This window comes from Ornithodoros turicata, chromosome 6 (genome assembly GCF_037126465.1).
Source record: "Ornithodoros turicata isolate Travis chromosome 6, ASM3712646v1, whole genome shotgun sequence".
Lineage (NCBI taxonomy): Eukaryota > Metazoa > Arthropoda > Arachnida > Ixodida > Argasidae > Ornithodoros > Ornithodoros turicata.
The window spans coordinates 19,832,817-19,857,823 of NC_088206.1; the positions used below are offsets into that span (position 1 = coordinate 19,832,817).

At 47.1% G+C, this 25,007-nt stretch overlaps 1 protein-coding gene and 1 long non-coding RNA gene across 2 annotated transcripts in view; one reads left to right on the forward strand and one right to left on the reverse strand.

Moving 5' to 3' along the window:
• Nucleotides 1-25,007, reverse strand: part of LOC135397713 (KH domain-containing, RNA-binding, signal transduction-associated protein 2-like) — a 222,816-nt gene that overhangs the window by 164,227 nt on the left and 33,582 nt on the right. The gene's annotated exons all lie outside the window — the stretch shown is intronic.
• LOC135397712 (uncharacterized) lies at nt 16,044-17,284 on the forward strand. The gene is made up of 2 exons (XR_010423701.1): nt 16,044-16,278; nt 17,103-17,284. It is a non-coding gene; the product is annotated as an uncharacterized LOC135397712 (long non-coding RNA).

Below are 25,007 nucleotides of genomic sequence, written 5' to 3' on the forward strand. Positions count from 1 at the left end.
TTTGTAGAATATGCCATTTAGGAGGGTACGTGTGTTACGAACACCCGTCTGTATGGTGTGAAACTTACACCACAAATATGTGTGGCAGAGGACAAGACATTTACACCCGAAATCTGTAAAAAAAAAAGTACGGTGTTAGAGAGGGCGATTCCACCGACATGTTGCAGATCATCGGATGGAACTCGTTCCACGCTGCAGCGCACCTTCGTTTGGTGGCCATCAGACAGAGCCTTGTTAAAATTAATAAACAACATTCGGAGTCAGGATACCGTACCTGATTTCCGGACAATGTTCGAAGTACTACCAGCACTAAAACCAGGGAAGCTCCCTCATGCAATACACCCTATCCGTCCGATGAGCCGACTCCCACAGACGTCTCCCCAAGTTGATGGACGGTTGTCGGAGGGCACGATGAACCGTGGATTGTGTACCGGACCTCGTTTCACTGTTGAGGAAGAAGGTGCATGTCGAAGAATATGACTCAGCCATATTCCTAGATATGAAGAGGGCACACGACACCGTTAGTGCCGCTCAAGTTCTGGAGGGATTGTATTCGCTGGGAATAATGGGGGCAGGCCATAACTAGAACTACCAGTGTTTTTTTTTGTTTCTGTTTTTTTTTTTCACGCACGAAGCGTGTAGAGGCGCGTAGTCGTCGTCCACGCTACTCTGCTGCCGCGCGTTACTGCGCCTGGCAGCCAGTTCTACCGGCACAGTCCTAGCATGAGGCCACGACCATCTGCCCTCTGGGACATTCCATCATCGTCGGTCAGGACTCATGTAGGGGAACACCACCTCCTCTACAGTGTCAATGCGTACTAGCGTCGGTAGCACGCACAGGTCCCGCAAGAAGATGTACCCGATGCTCACTATACCTTACTTGGTGCTCTCCCGCCCCCTCTTACCCCGATGGGCGTACAGAGAGGGGAGCAAGGAGGGGCCATCCCCCCCTCGAACTCCAAGGTCGCTTGTGAAAATAGTGCGCTCTCTAGTCATAGGTCGTAATGATTATTCTCAGGTGTCGTGATAGCAACCTCTGAACCCCCACACAGTGAGCAACGTCCGCCTCCAGAGAAAGATGTGTTAGGGGGGTAGGGGTTTGCACTCTTGACCTGCCCCCTGGAAGCGCTTTGCCCCCCTCCCCCTTGGAAAAAAATCCTGGGAACGCCAATGCCCCGAGGAGTGTACATTAGCCAATAGTATGTAGGTGATACTCGTATATGCCTACGGTAGTCTGGCAAGCAATGGCTCTTGACTTTCACGAATGTGCTTGTACGCGAATCTTCCGGTTTCGGTTTTCCAGTTGCCTGCATGGCATAGTTTCGGAATTCCGGATAGGTGTGATCGTAGCGTGTCAAGTGGGGGATTCCAACGCTCAAAGCAACCGAAAGTGCAGAGTTATGTGCACATCTGCTTTCAGTATCTCTCTACAGGTCATGGTGGGTATGAGTGTGGGGCTTCTACTGCCTCTCAAGGCGCCCCCAAGTGGCAAAAGACAGTGAAGACCTTATGATACAGGATGAGTTATTAAATATACTACATAAAGAGAGGTCAGGATGGGAGGGTGTTGCGGTGTGTGTGGGGGAGGGATCTAGATCAGTCACTGCCCCGTACCCTCAAGTTGAATATGCTTCGTCCGCCTCTAAATATTATCAGTAAATTCATAATTCTCATATCAGTACCCTGAAACAGTAGCCCCCGGCCTCCGTGGACCAGTTGGTGGCGCATCCGCCTACTGATCCCAAGGTTGCGGGTTCGAACCCGGCCGAGGACGCCAGCACCATGGTGTCTCAGCGTATACGCCGTCATCCGCGAGGGCACTAAAAACGGTGTGCTAAAATTTCGGGGCACGTTAAAGAACCACCAGGTGGACGAAATGGACCCACAGACCGGCCACGGTTGCGTCGCTCATGACGTCACGCATTATCATCATCTTCCGTCGCCCTCCTCTATCATCTCTTTTTCCCTGTTCTTTTTGCTTTCTTTTTCACGAGGTAAGCGGAGTAGCTTACTACAGAGAACAGCCCGAGTAACCGAGCGTCACATACTCTACTCGTATATCTCCATATTTTTCTTTTTTTATACCAACCAACCAACATACTCTATAACCCTCAGGGGTGCTTCTTCGTTGGTCGTTACGCTTTTAACTCTTCTTGTGCTACAGATCTTTGCTTCTTATACAACTGAAGCAACAACTCTATCTTGCTCAAGCAGTGTTTCAACTCTCCTGAGTGAAATTATGTGGCGGCTTGCATGCTGCATGAAAGGCAAGAGGCACCAGCGTCGAATGAGAGCACTATAAGCCAGAATACACGAGTATGGTATTTGAAAAACACGGTCGAGCTACGAGAGCTCTCGTATAGTGATTGCATCTTGTTTTCGAACTGTAACAACAGTTTACGAGTTTAATTCTGATCATTTGCGAGATAACCGTACTGTTTGGCTGCTAGGAGCCGAACTCCGGCCAGTAACGACGCTCCTGAAATATTTAAACGTTTCTCGTCAGATTATAGTGGACACAAGATGTAGCATGCATGATTTAACGCAGAGCACTGGGCTAGAAGCAGGGGAGGGTTACGAGCGCATTTTCGTTATTCCGGTATTTCCGTTTCTGAGAGCAGACTTTCAATTTCGTTTCCGTTGCCGTTCCCTGCGATGGTACGGATCTTACGGAGCTCCAGCGGACATCCATCTCGACTCTCTCAGCGCCCCCTTTTACATTTGTGGTGCTGTACAGCAGTCATGGGCAGTATACTATATAGTTCAACTACGTAATTCGATTGTAAGTACTCTGCACATCTAAAATTTACGGCACCACTGCTTCAAACTATACAAATAACAAATATACGTCACGCAAGTAATTTCGCTCGAGCGAAATTGTCCATTCTTCTGGGAAGAGGGGGGGGGGGGATATATGTTTATCATGAAAAAAAAAAAAAGAAGGAAATGTTAGCCTGCGCTACGGCGGCTTGCTATTCCCAGTTTTAAAACATAAAATAAAATAACAGACGAAATTGTTCACAGTTCACCCAGAAAGCCCCAGACTCGCAAGAACCGAAGAAGTGCCTTAGTAACCTCACTATTCTGTGTGGGGTCTGGCAGCGTAGCTAGGGAAAAGTCTGAAATCCTGAGGTGAGCGATGCGCGGCTGCAGAAGAAGACGGTGTTTGCGGTAACGGATGCAGTGGAGCAGCTGGTGTGGAATGTCTCCTTCAGCATGACAGGTTGGGGCAGGTGGGTAATGGTTCGCCCATCTTAAAGAGGGGCCAGTGGAGTTCGCGCCACGTTCAGTTGAAGCCTGTGGAGCAGGGCTCTTCCTCCCTAGGGTAGCAACCTACCAGAGTGTGGGCCATCGTCGGCTCAATCGAGCGCAGAAAAGAGTTCGTCTTCACGGAGTCTTGGAAAAAGGTCCGAGAGCTATTCGTGCAGCTATAGCATCGACGAATGGCTAGCCAGCAGACAGACGGGGTAAGCGGAACGGAAGTGACAGACCCAGGTGCACGGGCACACCTGGCCGCAGAATCGGCGAGGGCATCCCCTAAGATACCAACGTGACCCGGACTGCACTGGAACCCCACACTGTGGCCTAGAGACGATTGCATGGCGTGCAGGGAAAGGATATTCGTGTAGATGTCGTTGATCACTTTGGACGAATACGGTACCAGGGCCTCCAAGGCTGACTTTCTGTCTGAAAGAATGGTCCGCGCTTTTGGTGTCGACGAGAGATGTACCGCAGAGCGGATACTATAGCAAAGGCTTCTGCTTTTGTTTATGACAACGCGGGCAGGAGCTTGAAACCGCGCTCGGATGCCTCCTAAGGAACAGAGAAAGCAGATGATGATCCATCGGAGGACACCAAGCCGTCAGTGTGAACCTCCGTTCGGTTCGAGTGCAGGGAGTGGAGATGTTGCAGCAGAAGTTGACATGCCACAACAGCTGGGATGTGGCTCTTTTTCGCAAGACCAGGAACGGATGCGTGCACGGGAGGCAGACACAGGGTCCACATGAGCTCCGCATATAGGATACCAAGGCATTCCAACGTGGGATGTGGCTTTTTAGGCGCAGAACAGCTTCGCCGTACGCATAAATGGTAATAGTCTATAGTAGGGATGTGCCAACCGAATCCGCGAATCCTCGAATCCTAGGCAGTGCCCAAAACGGCAAATCGAATCTTTCGAATCCACCAACCACGTTTGTTTGTTTCTTCTTAAAATCGGCGCCTCCAAGCCTGCTGGGCCGGCGGCCCCCGGGCACGACAAAACCACAACATAAAGCTTCGATATTACAAGTTTAAAAGTAACACTGTTTTGCTTTGATTGTTTCTTAGTTTTATGCAGATAATTCAGACTCCTGAGTTTATGTGTTTCCTGTTGTCGATGAACAACATATAAGCTACACCAGAGGCGGAGAGTTTTCATTTTCCCGGGGGGGGGGGGGGGGGGGGGGGCAAGGACGCACCGCGAAGTAAGTACTCTGGCGGGGGGGGGGGGACATGTTTATTAAGAAAAAAAAGAAAGGAAAGGTAACCCAGATGGATGTCGGCTTGTTATTCCAAAAGAAAAGTGAAAGGGGGAAGACAAAAAAAGGCAAAGAAAAGAAGAAAGCAAAAGAAAACAAAATGATCGCCTTCCGTGCAAAGACAGGGAGGTAACACGGGTTCGAATCCTGACTGTACTGTCTGCGGTTTTCCCAGAGCTTCCCTGTAGGCTTTCCTGACGAATGTCGGCACCGTTCCCCTGAAGTCTGCCCAGTAGCCAGGACGATTGCTGAATGTGTAAGTATACTGTGTTCACTTGCACATATATCATCAAGACTGTAGTGCTACTCCGGTGTTGCTTTTGTAACGTTGCTACGCTGTAAAATAACTGGTCATTGGCAGTGTTGCATCAACATTGCAATGTCAATTTTTTTGCAGTGTTGTTTCTGTAATGTTGTTGCAAAATAACGAAGCCGGTCTTTAGCAATGTCACATTTTTGTAATGTTGTTTCAATAACATCGTTGCAGCATAACGAAAGCGGTCATTAGCAACACAGCAATATCATTATCAATGAAACATTATCAAACATGTCAATGTCATTAGCAACATAGCAATGTCACTGCAACAATTTGTGCTGACTGGGTGGGTATGTCTTCTCCCGAGATTTGCTTTTCATTAAACAAAGATATCAAATTCAGCTTCAAACACTTTTCAGTAGAAGAGTTTTCTCCCTTGCTTTTTGACACCTTAACCACTCAGGTAAAGGTGTCATTCACACATGTCCAATAAAATGCAGTGAAGGGCACAGCATGGGACACACTTTGACACAGACAGTGAAAGAATTGCTAAGCAGCAAGTCAGACAGCTGCTGACTGGAATACATGACAGCAAAACACTTGTGTATGCGAGTCCACGTTTTCTTCCCTTTTTGTTAACTCCCTAGTCTCATGGTTTTACTGCAATGTATACTATTTTCGGTTCACTGCGTGCTCTCAATTCTGGGTCTAGAGGACGTAGACACACACTTGTGCTTACTTGCGGATAAAATGCGGTAGCCGCGCAGCTCTCTCACCAGACCAGAACCGATAGCCGTATCACTCGGTGTAATTACGGTCGGTACGCAAAGTGTTATGCGGGGAAGTTTCGTTTTAAGAGTGTGCAGCCGGAAAAAGCCGACCTACTGTATATCCTGCTCTCTGCCTATTCTTTGATCGGCAAATTCGATTCTGCACTTCTTCTCTGCTACAGCCAAGCTCTATGCCGAGCTATGCCGGGTACGCGAAGTAGGCGTTCTGAGCTGGCGTATCATTTCTGAGTTAGACACCGGGCCGTGAAAGAAAACCGACATCCCAACAACAGTTGGTATAGAATGAAGGGAAAAAGGAAAAACTGAAGTATTTCCTATCCAACAGCCTGAGCGGGAGAATAAAAGGAAGATGAGAGGAGAGAGGAATGAAGAAAAGAAAGACCGAGACAATTTTGGGGCGGCAGATACACATAGCTGGAGCCGTTCGAATGTGTTCGTATGCGCGTGCGTCCTCGTTCAGGTGAAAAATTCAGAAGAAAGCATCTAGAAGCACGCGTATACTGTAGAAGAAGGCTTCTTACGAGCTTGGGTGCTTGTTTGGGATATATGCGGAAGCGTACGAATGATTCAGATGGAAGAAAAGAACAGCCTATAGGTGTCCGTTTGGTGACGGTGATGGTGATTATGATGTTTGAGTTCGGTTTGGGATTTTCTGGCACAAACATATCTGAGATCATACTGCGCCGCACTAACGATGGTCATGTGGTAAATAAATAAAAAAGAGGACGTCAGTCGCGGTAAAGTCCAACCAGCTACCCCAGGACGCGCCTACACACGGTGAATACAAACAGATAACAGGTTAAAAGTTTCAGCCAAGTATGTGCAAAATGTCAAACAAGAAGAGGGATCACTGGGCGAGCACACACTTAGCAAGTCATAGAATGTCCATAAGCCCAGTTGTACGTATAGAAAGTCTTCAAGTGCCCTCAGCGCCTTGTCGGACGACTAGAGACCTAATAGTTTCGCGATGTCGAAGGCTCGGGAGTCCATACGAAAGAAGACTCGCCTTTAAGACCCTTCGAAAACCTGAGAATGATATGTTCTACGTCCTCTAGATCGCCACATTCACTGCAGTTCGGAGACGCTTCACGCTTGCCCAGTTTGAAGAGAAGACGTGCGCTGTACGGTACATTGAGCCGTAGCCTGTGTAGAACAGTCGTCGTTTGCCGCGTGAAGCAAGGTGGTGCTCGAAAGGAGAAGGAGCGTGCTATGCGGTGAAGTTCATTTTTAAGAGTCTCTTAAAAACGAACTTCACCGCATAGCATGCTCCTAGCCAACCATTATCCCGAATGACATCGTTCTCGCCCCTGATTTGCTGCAGACGGGAGCCGTACGCCATTTTTATACCAATTAGCATAAGTGGTACAAAAAAGTGAATTTCATTTCTAGTCAAGTTCATTTGTGGGGGTGCACCTTTAACATCTTTGACTGAGCATTGGGAAAATTATCGGAATTCTGGGACGGTCACAGCCATAAAGATTTCCAGTTCACGCTTCTCTGAGAATGCACTTTCCATTGATCATATCATGTCAGGTATACATAGAATACACAAACAGTACTGCCTAATACAGTGGAAGCTCGATGGAACCGACACTCATAATCCAGCAGAGAGAGCCTGCTGTACCCATAGTACGTGCTATCTAAAATAAGAGTTAAAGATGGCCATTCCCTTTGTTTCTCGCGATAGAGTTCACATTGTGCTTGAAGCCTTGAACAGGACCGTGATCTTCGCGATGCCTGCTTGGCTTTCGTCCCGCATCAACAGCGCCGATAATCTTCAATTTCTCGCTCAAAGAACTCCGGTCTCACCATGCAGTGCTTGTCAAAAGCACAAAAAGAAGAGGAGCAACAATGGTCGGTTCGAAACTTCGCTGTCTTGGCTTGGATTAGCTATCAATCCGCTCATCACGCACAGGACGTTGCCAGACACGGTTCTTTCTGCTCCAAGTGAAGTGGAACCCACTTAGAGGAGTTCGGCGACAGTCCATGGTTACTGCTCCAATGAAACAAAACTTTCTTTGAGTTCAGTCTGCTGTTAGCCAATAGAGGAGAGGTGGTGGTGGTGGTGACGATGGAACTTGAAACAGAACTTCAGCACATAACACGATGAAGGCCAACCATGGTATGTACAGAGTGATAACGTTATATCTCTTGATTTGTAAAAGTAGTACGCCTTTTTGTGACAATTAACGTAATTGTGTAAGTCTCACAAAAATGCGTATACTCCATCCGTTTTCAACAAATCAGGGGAGAGAAAGATAACATTCGGGATTATGGTTGGCTAGCTGCGTGCTACGCCGTGAAGTTCTGATTTAGGAGTGTAAGAATGGAGGGAGACAAAACAAAACAATAGATACGGAGAGGTACATCCGGATGTCCGTCTTTGCCAGATACGTAACGACGAGCGCGGAATGCCTAATTCTTCAGAGTTCACATAGTATACGACACACTCGAATGCATTCGTTATTTCAGACCAAAAGAAAGCGATGTGCGCATTACAGACTCAGAACACAGGAGGAAACCTGTTGCGGCTGCAGAAGAGCTCCTTTCTTTTTCTTCCTTTCCCACAGGGGGCAAACTGTTCACAGCTGGGGGCGTACCGCGCATCCTTTCGGCTCGCCGCAGACCTGCGTTTCATAAATCACGTCGACCAGCTTTCTTCTCTCCACTTTTTTTTTTTTTTGTGTGTGTCCTTTTGCTTTCTTTCGTAGTGGAAGTAGTGACTAACGATAACTCCGTAGGGCACCGAACAATCTTTAGACGTAAATTACACAAGGTCCCAGTATATGGCCAATGTGATAAGGCAGCCGGAAACGCGGTGAACGCGTGACGAAGCACAACAGAAAAGCTAGTGGAAGTTCTGTTTCTGGCCACTGAATTTTCCTCGACGTTGTGTTGTGGTTCGATGCAAGAAAGAAAGCAAAATAGGAGCTTTTATTTGTGCTCCCAACTTAAATTTTACGTCCAGTTGGTAACGAAAAATAATGAAATGGCATCCTGTCACAGATGGATATTAGAAATTTGAAAAGTAACTGTTCTGAGGCTGGAACATACCATACATACACACACATACAGCACAAGCCTCGATGCCTCAGAATATGAGCAGTAGAAATAGAGAGAAAGAAGTCGTCGAAAAAATTCGAATAATAATAATAAATAATAAAAAGCTAGACAGCAGCGGGGTCTGAACCACGCACCTCTCGATTGCAAGTGTGTGCGCGCGAGTGTGTGTGCGTGTGCGTGCGTGCGTATGGGAAGACATACAGGGTGTTTCAAAAAACGTGTCATTCGGACGTTATAAAAAAACGGGGCGACGGAAAAAGACGGGGTAAACGGCATTTGTGTGGTAACTGAATTTGCCACCTTGTAAAAATATTTTCATTTGATTTTAATTAAAAGAAATTGAATTTCTTTAATTGAACTCCAAAATTTCCCAAGTCAACCTAACGTTTTTTTTACAGAATTAGAGAGTCCGTAGCGAACTTAGTCAGATCCACCAAGAAATCCGCTCGATATTTCAAGTAGAACTGCCCAAAAAAAGTCCCGAAGTTGAGGCTTCGGAGTTTCGGGTATTCAACGGCGCACCAAATCAGTCGCAAAGATGCGCCAAGGGCAGGACATGTTCCTGCCCCCATGGAGCTAGAACAGTTCATCGCCGGACCGGCGTCCAGCACAAGACGCGCCGATAACAAGGCGGGTGACATTCCACCATACGTTGATAAGCGGCAAACAAAAATGATTCCGCCTCTTTTTTCCCGCCCTGCTTTTTTTTCGACCTTCTATCTTTCATGTGGGCAGGAGCAAGTCCTCCTCTCCACAAATCTTTGCGTCTGATTTCGTGCGCCGTTGAATACCCGGAACTTTGAAGCCTCAATTTCGGGACTTTTTTTGGGCAGTTCCATTTGCAATATCGAGCGGATTTCTTGGTGGATCTGACTAAGTTCGCTACAGGCTCTCTAATTTTGTAAAAAAAACGTTAGGTTGACTTGGGAAATTTTGAAGTTCAATTAAAGAAATTCAATTTATTTTAATTAAAATCAAATGAAAATATTTTTGCAAGATGGCAAATTCAGTTGCCACACAAATGCCGTTTACCCCGTATTTTTCCATCGCCCCGTTTTTTTATAAAGTCCGAATGACACGTTTTTTGAAACACCCTGTATAGGAGAAAGCGTGATGGGAGTGAATGTGTGGCCCGTTAGTTGAGTGAGCCTCCTTGGCAAGTCGCCGGAGAGCAGAAAATTCGTTGAAAATCCAATTTTCGACGTTCCTTAGCTGTACTCAACTGTATCTGAAACTGAACAAAACTGTACAAGTGTCACACTAGGGCGTACGCCTCTTTTTTCTCCTTACAAACAAACAAACAGGGGATGTTGACGATAAGAAGGATACATACAAGGAGAAACGCTATACCAAATGCTGTGATCGATATCTGCATCGATGTATGTTAAAATATATTGGCACGTTGTCGAAAATCATGGAACAACGGCAATAGAACCGTTCTATTGACATTGTTCGATGATTTTCCATAACGTGTCAATATCTTTTCATATATGTTCTATTGTCCTTTGTTTACATACGAGCAGCTGGTAAAACATAACGTATTTGCCAAACCGTTAAAGAGAGCAAATATTCGAATTGCTAGTATATTAGAAATCGTGACGTTACGAACCTCGACGAATAGTACATGGTGGGCGATATACAGAGAAAACGTTAAAGGTATCGTAAAATACTTGAGGTGCAATCTCGAAGAAATGAGCTCATACAGAGCCTAAGCCCACAGGGTTCGAACGCCACACTTTTCGCCTCGATCACGTTCATAGCTTTTTAGAAAATCGAAATTGAAAGTTGCAGGCAACACTGTGTCTTCGAGTAGACACAAACTTCGCATCGCCTGCCAAATACGGCGGCAAAGCTACATTGCACTGGGAGCACGACACTGGGTCTAGCGCAGCGACATCTACGGCTACGGCGTGGGAACCGAAAGCACAACAAACACAGATGCCGGATATATGAGCGCAAGTGTTGCCCGCTAAAATGAGGGTTTTCTCGCACCAGGCGCCGCCTCGATCAATTCTATCTCAGTTTTGACTACAAATGAAAAATTATCAGAGCGACATATCACGCGTCTTATCGAGCTCTTAAATTACATCACGCATGATGTAACCAAAATGGCATACAAGCAAAAGCAGGCAAGCTGGTGGACACTATCCATGACGGTTTCGCACAACAAGAACGGACGTAACGTAACACACCGTTATTTCACACCACGCTATAAGGCATCAGCGATGGAAATATTACAGCGCGAGACACCGAAACCAGGAGCAAAGAAAAGGTCGCATAGGGGAACGTCTTTCCAATTAAGGAGTCTTTCCTCGCAACGCCATTTTTTAATTAAAGTGCAAGAGGACTGTGACCGCGCACGGATCGGAAAAGCGTGGCAGAGAAGACTCTCAACGGCACGACTAATTGGAAATAGGGGAGCAACGGAAGTTTCATGCAGAATGATATAATACTCATAAAGTTCAATGTCTGTTGGAATTCATTGGATGTGATTGTCTATGACAATTTGTACAGGGTGCGACAAAATAACTTCTCAGTTCCTGAACAACAATTATTTCCTTATGGATGGAATTTAAAATCGACCAGTAAAGTTCTCCTCACCGCTCGATCAGGCAGCTGGAGTTCAGAATCTTGTTTACGGACTGAACCTATGGGAGATTGCACAATAGATTGTCTCACAATTGCGGATTCATCCCACATTAATTAATCCACCGGATGCGACTCGACGTGGCTTTTACAGCTCAGTGGCATTACCGCTTGAGACGAGATGACTCTCCTAGCTGCTGTCACTGCGGTGCTCTAGAAGATCTAGAGCATATTCGTCTTCGTTGCTCACAAGACCAACCTTCCCGAACAACAACTCCATCTCCTCCCTCTCAAAATTGCTTGGTCCCTAGCCAAATACAGCCCACCAACGCTCTGCCCTCAAAGCTCTTTTGACCTTTTTGGACACCATAGGTCCTTATTGTGAAGGGGCTCATTTCATTCCCCACATCACCACCAGCAATGGTGTAGAGTATCGCCCCTGCGGATGAAACTCCCCATTCATCACCTCGCAATAAAGTTGTTGTTGTCTCACAGCCTTGGCATTCGCTGGCGTCCGACGCTCTCCAGTCCTCCAAGTATAGTTTTCGCTTTAACGTCAAACTTGTGGCCCTAAAATTTGCAGCCCATAGAAATATGGTCTCTCGGTCCAGAACAGCAGCATCTCAGGCAGAGTGCGAAGTGGATTTGAAAAGCTATCTGCGTGGCGATCCCAGAATCGTTGTTGCGGATAAATGATTCAATAACGAATGCAAGTGCACATCCGTTCAAGTCATGATGGTTAGATATAAGCGCAGATGGCTTTGACAGTGTCCGCGCGTGTAAGATCCGCGAGATCCGCGACCATGCTATAGCTGAAATAGGTGCATTGGCTTCCGCAACGGGTATTGAGTATATCTGCACATCTACCAGAAGCTAGTTAAGGAATAAAGCAAGCTTTTCTCTTTCTCTCTGACAGAGACAGCTGTATATGCGGAACCAACCCTGTCACACGGCATTTTCAATGCGGATTGAATCCGATCCGCATCGAGTTTCTCAAGAGCGTTCGGTGCGCGATGCTGCTACACGGTCCAACTCAATGCGTATTGAAAGGTTGGCTCGTCGACAGGTGGCGCTAACACCCCCGAGGCTGGATCGCGCATAGGCTGCTCCACAGCGTGGTCACCGGCCGCCATATTGGTGGGCCCAACGCATTCTGTCGTCTGCATTTAGTTCAAGCGGGGCTGCCCGTATTTTTTAAAATTTCCTTTAAACTAAAGGGCATGTCATGCCAGTTTGAACCGCAATAAATACTCCAAATCAAATCGCTTCCTGTTGGAGCAGCCGGCGCCAGTGGGCCCTCCAACATGGCGGCCCGAATGCACGCCTCTTCCCCACGAGCCCCTCTCCCATGCGCGATCCAGCCTTTATACAAAGAGATCAGTGGGCAGTACGCTGGGATTGACAAGACGTTCCTAAAAATTTGAGAATAACCACATCCGCTTCCGCATTGTGGTGTTTACAAAGCCTTTACGGGAGACGCGGTGTCGAGAGTGGTCGAGATTAAACAAAACAGGAAACGCAGTCGCCACTCATACCTAGACTAAAACCTTAGCCGTGAAATTCCATGGGCTTGTATAGGAACATTTGCAAATTAACGTAATGTTTTTGTTGACTACTACAAATTTGCTGAGTTCGAGGACGCTAATGACGGTCTTCAATCCGTCTCGGGAATTTCAATCCCGTTCAACAAACTGGATCGGGTTAAGCAGGATCGGAGTTCGATCGTAATCGAACGTGTCCGTGCAGCAGCGCCGGATCCGCATTGAGCTCGATGAGCCTGGGCTCAATGCGAATCGAAAGTGTCCGTGTGACAGGGGTATAAGCATCGGATAGCGTGCGTGAGTCACGAAGAAGCACGCTGTGAAGGCGGCGTGATGCGACGCTTGGTATCACGTGAGGTGTGGTGATGCATGTGGCGAGAGTGGAAAGCACAAGACGCCAGGCCTTTCGCCAGGACGGCTCAGCCGAGGAAGATTCTCAGTGCAGAACAGATCGCTCCAAACAAGGCGCGGAAAGCAGAAGGGCGAAGAGCTCGCATTGCATTTGTAATGCATATGTGAGAGGTGCTTTCGAAATACGTATTAATATATGTGTTGTGAACCCTCAAACACGAAGAGAGAATCGTGTGAAGGTCTACCCACAATGCGTAGCGACACAGCTGTCGCTATATTTCAGCTGCGTGTACCACAGGTTGCACCGTTACTCGGAGTTTGTAGATCATGGTCCTGCAAAGTGGCGGTGGGGTGTGGGGGGCATCACGCTTCCTGCTCCGGGCAGAAAGACGTTCGCCTCTCTTGACGGTTCTGACACTAACTGATATCGGTAGGGCACATGCTATCAGAGGACCGGGTACGACTATACGATCCGCCCGATTCCATTAGCACAGTACTAATGGTTGAGTGAAATTCGGGATTCCGTGGTCTTGATAGTTGGTGAATTCGTATGGAGGTAGGTCTCAGACAGGTATTTAGTGAGCGTGATAAATATTTATTTCTCTCTCTTTTTAAATATAGTCCAGCGCGAATGGAAGTGGCCGGAACAATATAAGAAGAGCGTGTGTATTGGAGGATTTGAAACAGACAGAGACGAGACAATGTACGGCGAGGATTTTTTCCAAGAAACACAATTTCAAATTGCATTTATTGTGAAGCCCCATTTCATTCTTCTGCGAAGATCCGCTCCTTAGTTAAAGGGGAACATCCTCCATCTGCGAGGAGAGAATCTGAGATCGCCAGCGGCCATTCATAAGCGAATGAAAAGAATATTGTGAGGAGTCGCGTGTTTTTTTTTTTCATGGTGGCTGATTAATTAATTAGGCGCAACGAATTATCTAACTTTTTAATCATTCGTCTCAGGGCCGATATGTGAACTATAAAGTTTCAGAGCGTGTCGAGAAACATTCTTCGCCATTGTTTCGTACAGCGTCCGCCTCCGCTTAGACTTTATCAGAAATCAGACTTTATTAGAAATCTGAAAGTGTGCCACGTGACACGAGGCGAGAGCACGTACGCGCGTGCCTCGATTTCAGAGATCTCAAGCGAATACAGAAGAACTACTACGTCCGCTATATGCCCAGAAGCGACCTTCAGGTCAGGGCTCACCTGAAGGTCGCTTCTCGGTAGGTAACAGAGTTCTTAAGTAAACACAGTAGTTCTTCCGTACGCTTGGCAGCGTTTGTCCTTTCTTCTGTCTTCCAGCCTCATAACATCAATTTCCATCGTGTTCAACAGATGCCGCTTGCGTCGACCCCTCGTTTGAATGTGTCTAATGTGTGTGCGAGTGAGAAAACATATAGGAGTGAAAGTGGAACGAGTGAAGTGCGTGGATGTGATTTGCCCCTTCTCATGACACAACCTTGGAAGTCATTGGGGAGGCGTGTTAACTTAGCTCAATTGGTGGAGCCCTGGACCGGTAATCCAGAAGATGTGGGTTCGAGTCCAACAGCTTGCTAACCTTTTCAGTGACTTCCTTCCTCCTTCGTCTGAAATCGAGGAGTGCTCGCCTCGTGTAACGTGGTAGACTTTCGTATTTCGCGAGCGTTCTTCCTTGGCAAGAAAAAAAAAAGGTCCACGTGAGCCGTACGCGGTATAGGAAACAATGACGATGGCTGTTTCTCGACGCACTCTACAGCTTTCCAATTCACATCTCGGCCCTAAGAAGAATTCAAAAGTTAGCTAATTATTGCGGCTATTTAATTAATAATCAGCCACCATTAGAAGACGCGACTGCTCACAATATTGCGCAGTTTATCTTCTTTTGACGCACCGTGTTCTTATTTTATTATTTTTGTAGACTCGGTGCACGTTAGCTTGGACACCCTGTAGTTTCCTACAAAGCCACCCGAATCACGCGCGCCCCTCTAGGAGTAACGTCTCACACGGGTATACGTATGGCTACCTATAAGCCATAGCCTACTACATGCGCACATTGGCAATCTCTCCCCGTGCACGGTTTAACCATGACCTGCACAGAAAGGCCAGAGATGCTTGACCCGGACGTTCTTATCTTATGAAGAGAAAAACACGAAATGTCGATTTGAAATGCAAATACGAGACCAACAGCCTGTATAATAACACCGGGAGATCCGCAACACTATAGCTTGCTACTCGCCACTGAGAGGGGAAGTGGAAATATACAGATCCACACTACACAGGATTACGCCTACATATACATGTACGAGCTGAGCTCCCTTCGCTCCGAAAGAAGGAACCCAGGTAGGGAGATCTGTTTGAAGAGTTTCGTTTCTTGGAGTACCAGGTGATAACTGATAGGCTTCTTCCGTGCTCGTTCAGAGCTGCGGTCCTAACAGCATTGCAAATACTGCTCGCCCAATACCGTAGTTCTTATGTACATTCCTGCCGTCGGGGAACATTACCCACCCGACGTTGATATTGTGTGGGAGGTACACATTGCTTCCAGTGCATTGTGTCGGCCACCTTTGGCGTTAAAGGTGGTCGTAATTATCCACACAGTCCTATACCCGGCAGGACGTGCAACATGTCGCGCCGCACAAATAATAATAACTTTACTCGACTAGTTTTACACACTGACAAAACAGGATGGGCGTAAAATGAGCTTACTCACCTTCTGTTTAAATGTACTTAAAATAATAAGAAAAAAAAAGGACACACTCACTGGAGTGCGTGCAGTGCGTGTGTTGAGGGTCATCGGTGTATTTAATCTAGGGTTTTTGGACTATTATCTCATTTACAGAACTGCGCGTTCTTCTTTTTTTTTTTTTTTTTTAATGTATGCCTCTTGATCATCTTGGGGTTGGTTTTCCTACTTTCTTTTGTATTCACGTGTTCCGGAGTAGCCCGACCCAACTTTGTCGGGCCCCACATCTCCATATTATTTTTTCATTCAGGAGGAGGAGGAGGAGCCTGGTATCACTCTCGAGGCTGTCCCGATGAAAGAGTGTTTCAGCATCTTTCTATCCCGCAAGCTTATTCTCCGGTGATTTCCGGGCCACTGTGGAATCTGGGGAACGAGCATATGCAGACAGCGACGTAGAAGCGCGGCTCTCTCTCCTATAGCACACTGACCAGTATCGCACTGCTGAGAGGTGACCGTCGTTCCATTCTTGGACGCTTAGTAGCACCCCTGGCTTCCCGCCAACAGGCAACTGAAGTTGCCATCTATGCTCGCAATAATTGATCCAACGCTCCCTCTCCGGAAGCGGCGAGGTATCTCTCATATGGATGCTGCATTAATTCATTAGATACGACTCAATTCACCGCTCCGTGGAATTATCGCTCGCAGGCAGTGCACCCTCCAAGGTGCCGTAAATGCGGTTACTTAGAGAATATGGAACACGTCTTTCTCCATTATCCGTACTGGCTATACCTTTCAGGACCACACATATACAGTGTCTTTTTGGCTCGGTTTCACCAACGCTTGTTTAACTTTGAACCGAGATCAAGGGTTGTTAAAACTTGAAGTGAACAGTCAATTCTTTTTTTACAAACGTCAGCTGGTGACGCGATGAATGTTTCAATAACAATAGCTCCCTGTGATGATGCACAGTTAAGCGTTAAATTCAAGTTAAGGGACCGTTGATCGCGGTTCAAATATTAATCGGCGTTGGTGAAACCGGGTCTAACCCAGCTGGATTCTCGCCCTCTCAGTATATGAAAAGAGAATTTGGCCCATGGTTCGAATCCAGCCCAACCAATGATCTGCCCTAAAAGCTCCGCTAAGCTACTACTAGCTAAGCTTTCTGGACCGTCTATAGGGCTTCCGTCCTCACTGTGATGCTTTTTCAACGGGTGAGAAATAAAGCGAGAACACGGAACGCGCTATTCTGGACGTCTCCACCAACGTGACTTTCACTCCTTCCTGCTTTCGATGTTGGAACATAAGATTTATATTGACTTGTTTTATTTGCAGTTGACACGCATTCTCGCAAGCCCCCATGCAAGCACGCACCCAATAGCTATACACGGCAGTAAAACCCCGAGACTCTAGGGAGTTAACAAAAACGGACACACAATGATGGTGAGTGTGTCGGGTTCGGCGTTTTCGGCTTTAATCGACAAACACCGCAAAAATAAACGCCGGGTAAATTTTCCCTCATTCGGTTTTAATCGATAAACACTGAACACAGAGGGGCATTCCAGGAACGATGACAGAGATAACAGCTGCACATGCCCAGGAAGTTGTTGATGCAAATCGGAAAACCACACAGAAATACGACGGTTGTGAAAAATGTCCGTTTATTTTTTTCGTTAGCCGTAAAACGTCACCGCAGCGAACAAGGCCATGTTCAATGAGCGTCGTGCGGAAATTACATTGTGATCTCTATTGGCCGATAACTGTCGGGGTAAACCATGCACACGCGAGGAAAAACATGAATAAACACCGAAAAACATACACCGAATCCGCCCAAAAATAAAAACCGGAAACACGGGACCCTACTAAGCCGGCAGACAGAGAGATTATGTTGGCGGCGTAGTTTTGCAGCTTATTGCTCGTAATCCCAGCACCAGTTATATATGTGACAGGTAACGCTAAGTATTTTTAATTTGCTAGTGAAATTACGGTAAAACAGCTCGGGGCGACGTCTGGTGGGAAACAATCCCCAATTTGTCGAGCAACAGCGCTCTATTTTCCCCACTGGCTTGCTGCTCGTAATACATGCGTCTAGCCGTAGATTTATTCCGCCCTCCAATTGGATGCCAATGCGCAGGCCCACTATGCGCGTTCGAGCAGACGATTCTCCTCTCCCACTCTCCATCTCCTTTCTTCTCCGTTCTCTTCTCCGTTCGTGACCTAGAGGGCCGAAGACGTCCATCGTCCACCGTGGTCCATGCGTTGTCCACGCGTGTCTTTGCCGCATTTTCCCTGCCGGTGCCCAAAGGGTGTGTGATTGGAATGGCATCGCTGCACGATGACAGCGTTCGGGGGCAGAGTACCGATGACCGCACTTGTGCCTTCTACTCCAAAGCGTTCAGTGCAAAGTTCAATTTAGTGAAGCATTTTAAGAACGTGCACGGCGTCGTACAGACGTTTCGCAAAAATTTTGGTTGCGACCAATGCTCCGGTGTCAATTTCTCGTTTCGTGAGGACCACACTACGGCAAAAAGAGGAAACCAGAGATTCGCTGCTTACCTGCCCAGGGGGCTTAATCGCTTCGTCGTCGTTACGGTCGTTACAAGCTAACGAGTGGCGGGAGATTTAAAAAGGTGGGCACGTGATAAAACATGCGAAGGCGCTCTTCGCGCGATACGTGAAGGCCGTGGTATACGTCACGCGCAATGTGTCACGTGCCCACATTTTTGAATTTCCCGCCACTCGTTAGCTTGTAACGACCGTAACGACGATAAAGCGACTAAGCCCCCAGGTGTTGCGACTCTAAAGATACATAGTGGGAATGATCATGAGTATTGAACGGCACAACTATGGCCGCTGTTCAGCAGATTTCATTAAACCGATTTAGAAGAACAACGAGCTGCCTGTTCTGAGAGTTCTTAGCTTTTCTGTATAAGATCACCGTTTTAATGGATTATCATTCCCTATAGCAATTATGTTGCGTATGTGTATGTTTGCCCGGGCCCGGCTTGACGGCTGCATACCTGGCCCGGCCCAAGCCCAAGAAATTTATAGGATACCCGGCCCAGTGTATCAGGCTGTAAAATTTGACTGGGTGTACCTAACATAGGGGTAACATAGGAGGCTCCAGACTAACCTAGGGCCGGCAAGGTTCAGGCCCGTTCCCGAACCGGGCCCATAATGGTCATACCCGAGCCCAGCCCCGCAAAAAGGAAGACTGGGCCGGCCTCGGGTTTTCGGGTTAGCCCGTACAGTGCTCTACTTTGTATTAATATTTATTCCGTTTCTTACACGTCTGTGAGCACAGCTTCCCTGAGCATGCATAGTTCAATTACCTGCCCATGCATGCATTCACAACTATAGTACTATACTATAATTATATACTCTTAATTTTTGCATTTGGCGGCTAATAATTATTTTCCTTTCCAACCTGATAACGAAAGGAAGAGCGTCTCGCTATCATACTTATACAATCTCTTCGGCATTCACATTTAGGCTGTGTGCCGAAAAGTATAAGAATAGTTGTGCGGTACGTAGAGCAGATATATTGTCTTCCCTCACTTTGCGCACACAGGTTGACAGTCACGATCGGCATATCTTTTGCACCAATGATCTTGTCAGCCGTTACAGGGTATAAAAGGATTACCTTATCGATTTCCTTTATCGCTCATTATCAACCCTCATGAGTCAGTAACTTCTTATCAGCAAACAAAATCAACTGATCACACTCTATCATATGGTTAACTCCGATACATTTCACCGGTTATCAGTCGATAGCGTTATGAGTAATGTAACTCTCATCAGGAATTGTCTTTAGGGCACCGTCAGGTATGTAAAATACACCAGAAACCAGAAACACGCGTGGACGCATGGGCGTCTTCAACGCAGAAGGGAGGAAAAGAGGTGTAGACAATTGTGTAGACAGGGAGAGGAGAGAATCGTCTGCTCGAAGACGCATAGTGCGCCTGCGCATTGGCATCCAATTGTAGAGCGGAATAAATCTGCGGCTAGACGCACATCTCGTAATGACTACGTAGCCGACTTCTTTCGTTTTAGACACAGTGTTATGTGAATGCAATATAGTTTCAACGCCATACTTGACGAGCAGTGCGCAGTTAGTGGAGACTTAGACACAGTGTTGCCCGTAATTTTCAATTTAAATTTTTAAAAACTTCGAGAGCAATTGGCACGAAAACTGTGACGTAAGAGTACTGAGTGCTTAGGCTATCAAATAGATCAATTTTCGGAGATTGCAGCTCTCTAGCTTTACAGTACACTCCTAAATTTTTTTTTTACAGTTTTGTACCATTGTGCACGTGCATATGGTACAAAATAGGCTCCGCCTCCGGTTTTCAACAAATCGAGAGCGAGAACGTTGTCATTCGGGATTATGGTTGGCCAGGAGCGTGCTATGTGGTGAAACGCATTTTTAAGAGTGATACCTTTAACGAAAACGTCACACAAGAAGGGGTGCGTGTTTGTTAAATCCCTCTAATGTATTCTGGCTAACTTCCTGTAATGTATGCGTTTTGCTATAATGTATTCCGGTTACCAGCCCGCTTGCTTCTTAGCATAGCTCGGCATTTCGGGCCGCAGAACACACGATCCCAATCATCCGACAAGGCATGAGCTCAGCCACGGGCTACGAACTCATGTGAAGGTCGACACGGCGTATCGCTGAGCTCGATCACGCCGCATATTAGCACACTCACCGCATAACATCACACTTGTGATCAGAGCATATTACTTTGTCGGTCTTTGGCCACAGGTGTGAAGTTATCTGGTGAGTACGCTAATATATGCGGCATGATCGAGCTCAAGGATACGCCATGTCGACCTTACGTGAGTTCGTAACACGCGGCAGAGCTCACGCCTTGTCAGATGATTGGGATCGTGAGTTTCGCGGCCCGAAATGCCGAGCAACTCTTCTTGAGCTCCTATTGACCATAGACCATTCGGCTTGTGCAAAGTACTTGGCCCATGGAGCTCCCCTGTGCATCATTGCCGGGCTCTTCGCTTCCTTTTTGCTTTCATGCAAGCCACTGGACTCCTCGAAGAGCTCTAAACTGAACTCCGACCTGTCGTCTCTTCGCGTTCACCATAATTCATCCTCTCATATTAACCTCTGTAAAGTGGGGTAAGGTCCAGTGGCTACCACGGGGAACACACCCCATGTCATCATCACTTCTCCTTCATTTATTGTTGTTGTACGCTCTTAGCGATTCTTTCAGAGGCCCAACAGACAGTTACATGTATTCAGCCTGCGCCAAACTCTATACAAGTCCAATGTTTGCAAATAAACAGGTATTCTCTCTCTATATACACATATATACAAGCAACTTTCAAGCTGTAGTGCTACTATTTCTCGATTTCGGTCGACGAAGAACGACTCGTTCACCAGGAACAAGCACGAAATTATGAAGATCGGCGGTCTCATTAAATTATGATTTCCTAACTGAGCTCCCAACACGCGCGTCTACAAAATGGGAGACTATTTCATGCAGTTTCATGTCTTCACGGTGACACGTGCTTGGTAACTGTCAACCTTTCCGACGCGTAATCTGACGTGATAGAGTACGGAATTACGTTTCCGACTAACGGCGCTGCCAGTCGACGCAGGTTAGGTCGTAACAGCGCGACAGGACAAGCTCTTAACAACGCAATTACGTCCGCGTGGAATTATTTTGTCCAGAATTATGAGCACGGTATTTGAAACCCTGCCCTATGCATGCTCGCCCTATGCTCGTTACGCATGGGAAAGTTTAGTATGACCGAGTAGTTCTAACTAGCTCATGGTCACTGGTAATCAATGGTAATCTATATACTCCTATACATGAAGTGAAGAACTACTCACTCCCGCACAAATTAGTTGGCCTAATGAAGTGGATTCGCGACAACACACAGTATCACGACGCTGTCATTATCGCCGTGTGTGAGGATGCAGTTTACTGAAGTGTTCTTTAGCAACATGACGTAAAACTGCACGTATCCCAACAACATATACTCGCTCGCCGAGCCAATCGCTTTGTCGGCAGCTGTCTCTCCACTACGCCTTGCCGGAACTACAGAACGCAACTATGATTGATTGAGGCAACGAGTATCGATCAACGTATATCCACTCGCAATTCATCAATCAAAATCGAATGTGCCATCACTCGTCGAGTACTCCTCACTGCCGAATACGCTGGCTAATACTATAGGTCTCGTATATAGGAAACTTTCTTGGGTGAAACTTCAATGTGCCAGTTCCTTGGGAGGATGCACGGTGGAGTTTCAAAATACGGGTTACCAACCGCTGCCTGTGTTACTGGCACTTGTCATTTATCATGTTGCGTTGGAATAATGTAAAGAAATTTGGAGGGCCCTCTTGAAGTGACACTAAAGTGCCCCTTTGCACTAAGTGCAAAAGTTTCTCCTTGCGGAATGATAGGTTCCGTTACCTTGACATTAGTGGGCTTTAGGATATCGTACGCTGTCGTCTTCGCGTACGTAAGGGATAGCGTTGGTGGTTCTTCGCAATGCGCAAAGCTCCGTTTATATCTTGCGCATGCGCAGAACCACCAACGCTATTCCTTACGTACACAAAGGCGATAACGTACGATATACAGTAGAACTCACTATTAACACAAAAAGAACGGAATTTATCGGTTGCGTAGCTCGTAATTTATGAGCAAAAGAAACCGCGAATTCCGCTTTCCCTCTCCTTCTCGAGAAGCGCGACAATGCGGAAAGGATTCGCTGATTGGTCTCCTCAAACGGCCTCCCGCGATGATTGGACAAATCGTTTGCGGGGAACAATAAGAGTGTTCCACGCATTGTCGGCCTACTTGAGAAGTAGAGGGAGAGGGTGGATATGTTAAGTTAAAATACGCGGGGGAGGAGGGGTCTATTGATTGGGAAGACATAAGTCAGCCAGAAAAAGAAATTGCTCTTCTTTAGTGGGGGGGGGGGGGGGGGGAGAAGAAAAACTTAGCAATCAAGCTCCGAGGGCAATCAAGCTAGGTAGGTGGTGGTGGTGGTGGTACTTGTGAAAGGGCTCGCCGTTGTCGGCCTCACAGGGGTAGAGCACTGCACGGGCCGCATTCTTAGGCCCAAACCCGGCACGAGCCCGGCCTTCCTTTGCTTTACCCACACGGGTCCGACCGAAGCAGACGGGCGATAGCCCAACGACTTATCCACAGTCAAATGTCGCAGGAGAAGGTTGCCATCTGTGCACGTAAACAGTATGGCGTGAGACATGTCGTTGTTATGGGCAGCAAGAACAGCAGGACCTGCTGCCTCGTTCCCTGCGATGCCACAATGTCCAGGAACCCACTGAGAGATGATATATCATGGCATGCGAGCGCTACACGATGATGAATGGTTCTATAGCAGCTTGTAGAAGCACAGTTTGGAGAGCCCAAGTCCAGAAATGCTTTCAAGTTCAGCTTTCAGGCAAAAAAAAAGAAAAGAAAAGCACTGCACGTGTTCTACGTGTCTAGTGTCTTGGCAATGCCGTGTATCACTGCTTCCGTGGGCGATGTACGGTGCACTCAGAGCTGTGACAGACCCGCCTGTGAATGACATCTTCCGCGAAGTACAGACCGCATGAAGGTACAGCTTGGGACAAAAGTTTACGGAACACCGGGGTGCCGCATTTCGCTGTTGAGACGACACCCTAGCATCCAAAAGGAGCACACACACATACTGAAAGGTTAACAGAATAGCCGGTCACCCGTTTCTTGTTCGATCTCTTCCTAATATCTAACAGGGGGCCGCTCAGATGAACAAATGTGCCAGTGCCGTGTTCCGTAAACTTTTGTCCCAAGCTGTACTGCAGAGTTTGTCCACTTGGAGGTGGCCTTCCAAGAAGGAAACACCAAAACGTTTCTCGTTCGTGTTTTTTTCATAAAACATCAAAAACACCTACTTCAAAACCAACTGCCAGCTTCCGGTTGAAAAGGCCCTTCCCTGCTTCGCCTCTTACGGTGACGTAATTGGTATTGACGGCGAGATTCCCAATCGCTCATCTGACGGCGTCGCCAGGCTGGTTGCAAACCGATACCACCGAAAGCATGAACGCAGATGTTTCTAGCTACTGTTTGGAAGCAGACTGCGAGTCGGAAGACCGCATTTTGCGTCGGACAGCCTGCCTTCATAACCGACTCCAGTGACATCGGTTATGTTGTTGCCCGAATTCACACTGTTGCCCGAATTCAGCCGGGAGCGCGCAGCTGGCTGGAAGATCGGATTAAATTCATTTTCTGATGTTTTCGACTGTTTCCAAACGAAATATTCCGGTTACATGTATTTCAGGCACCCATAGTATTCCGATCGCTCCTTCAGCTCATCTGCGTTTTTTGTCCAGACACCACCTTTAACTGTCGTACCACCGCAGTACTTTCGAATGATTTTTTTCCTGAGGACAGGGACGTGTATCGGCACAACGAAATTGGCAGTTTTGCCCAAGAACAGTTCCATCGTACCGCTCGAGGAAAATCACTCGAAGATAATACACGGCGCAACCGCGCACGACGGCAGACCACAGTGATGTGCGAGGAAATATCCAGCAAAGGTAGTACTCGTTATTGCCTGCGATTCATCGTCAGGGTGCACAAAGCGCTCACTCATCACCTTCGTTAAGAGCATAGCAGAGCTCTCGTCTATTTAGACGGGTTTTTTTCTTTTCTTTTTTCTCTACTAGACCTGGAGTAGCTCGTCCCGCGTTGAGCGTACTCACATCTCCATTAAAAAAAAATCGTAATCATCAATCATCATTATTGCGACGCACATGACGAAGATGGACACGAAAGGGTTCGGCGGTACGGAGGAGAGGCGCTGCTAACTCATGAGCATCAGCAATGTCGTCCTCGCATCTCAGCATCTTTCATCCGCAAGGAAAAAAAAACAAGTTGCACCTTAGTGCCCCTTTAAAAGGTGATTTGTTCATTCAGCATTGAATGATGGTCGGATTATCAGCTGGTGGGTCTATTGGACGTGCAATCAGAACGTGGGCGTATAGCAAGTGGATGGAAGACTTTTTCTTTCTTAATTTATTTGTCCGAGATGCGATAGGTGTTCGACCTGTCAGCCTCAAAATACATCCGCTCAAAATACAGCGAAGCAACAGTTCATAAAGGCACGGCGGATAAGGAACTCTCAAATAAACGGACCGAAACGGAAGCGAGCAACTTCGTTACCATGGCGACAGAAAATGCAGATATCGATGCCACTTTATTGTGACGCCAATCAGGAATTCCACAT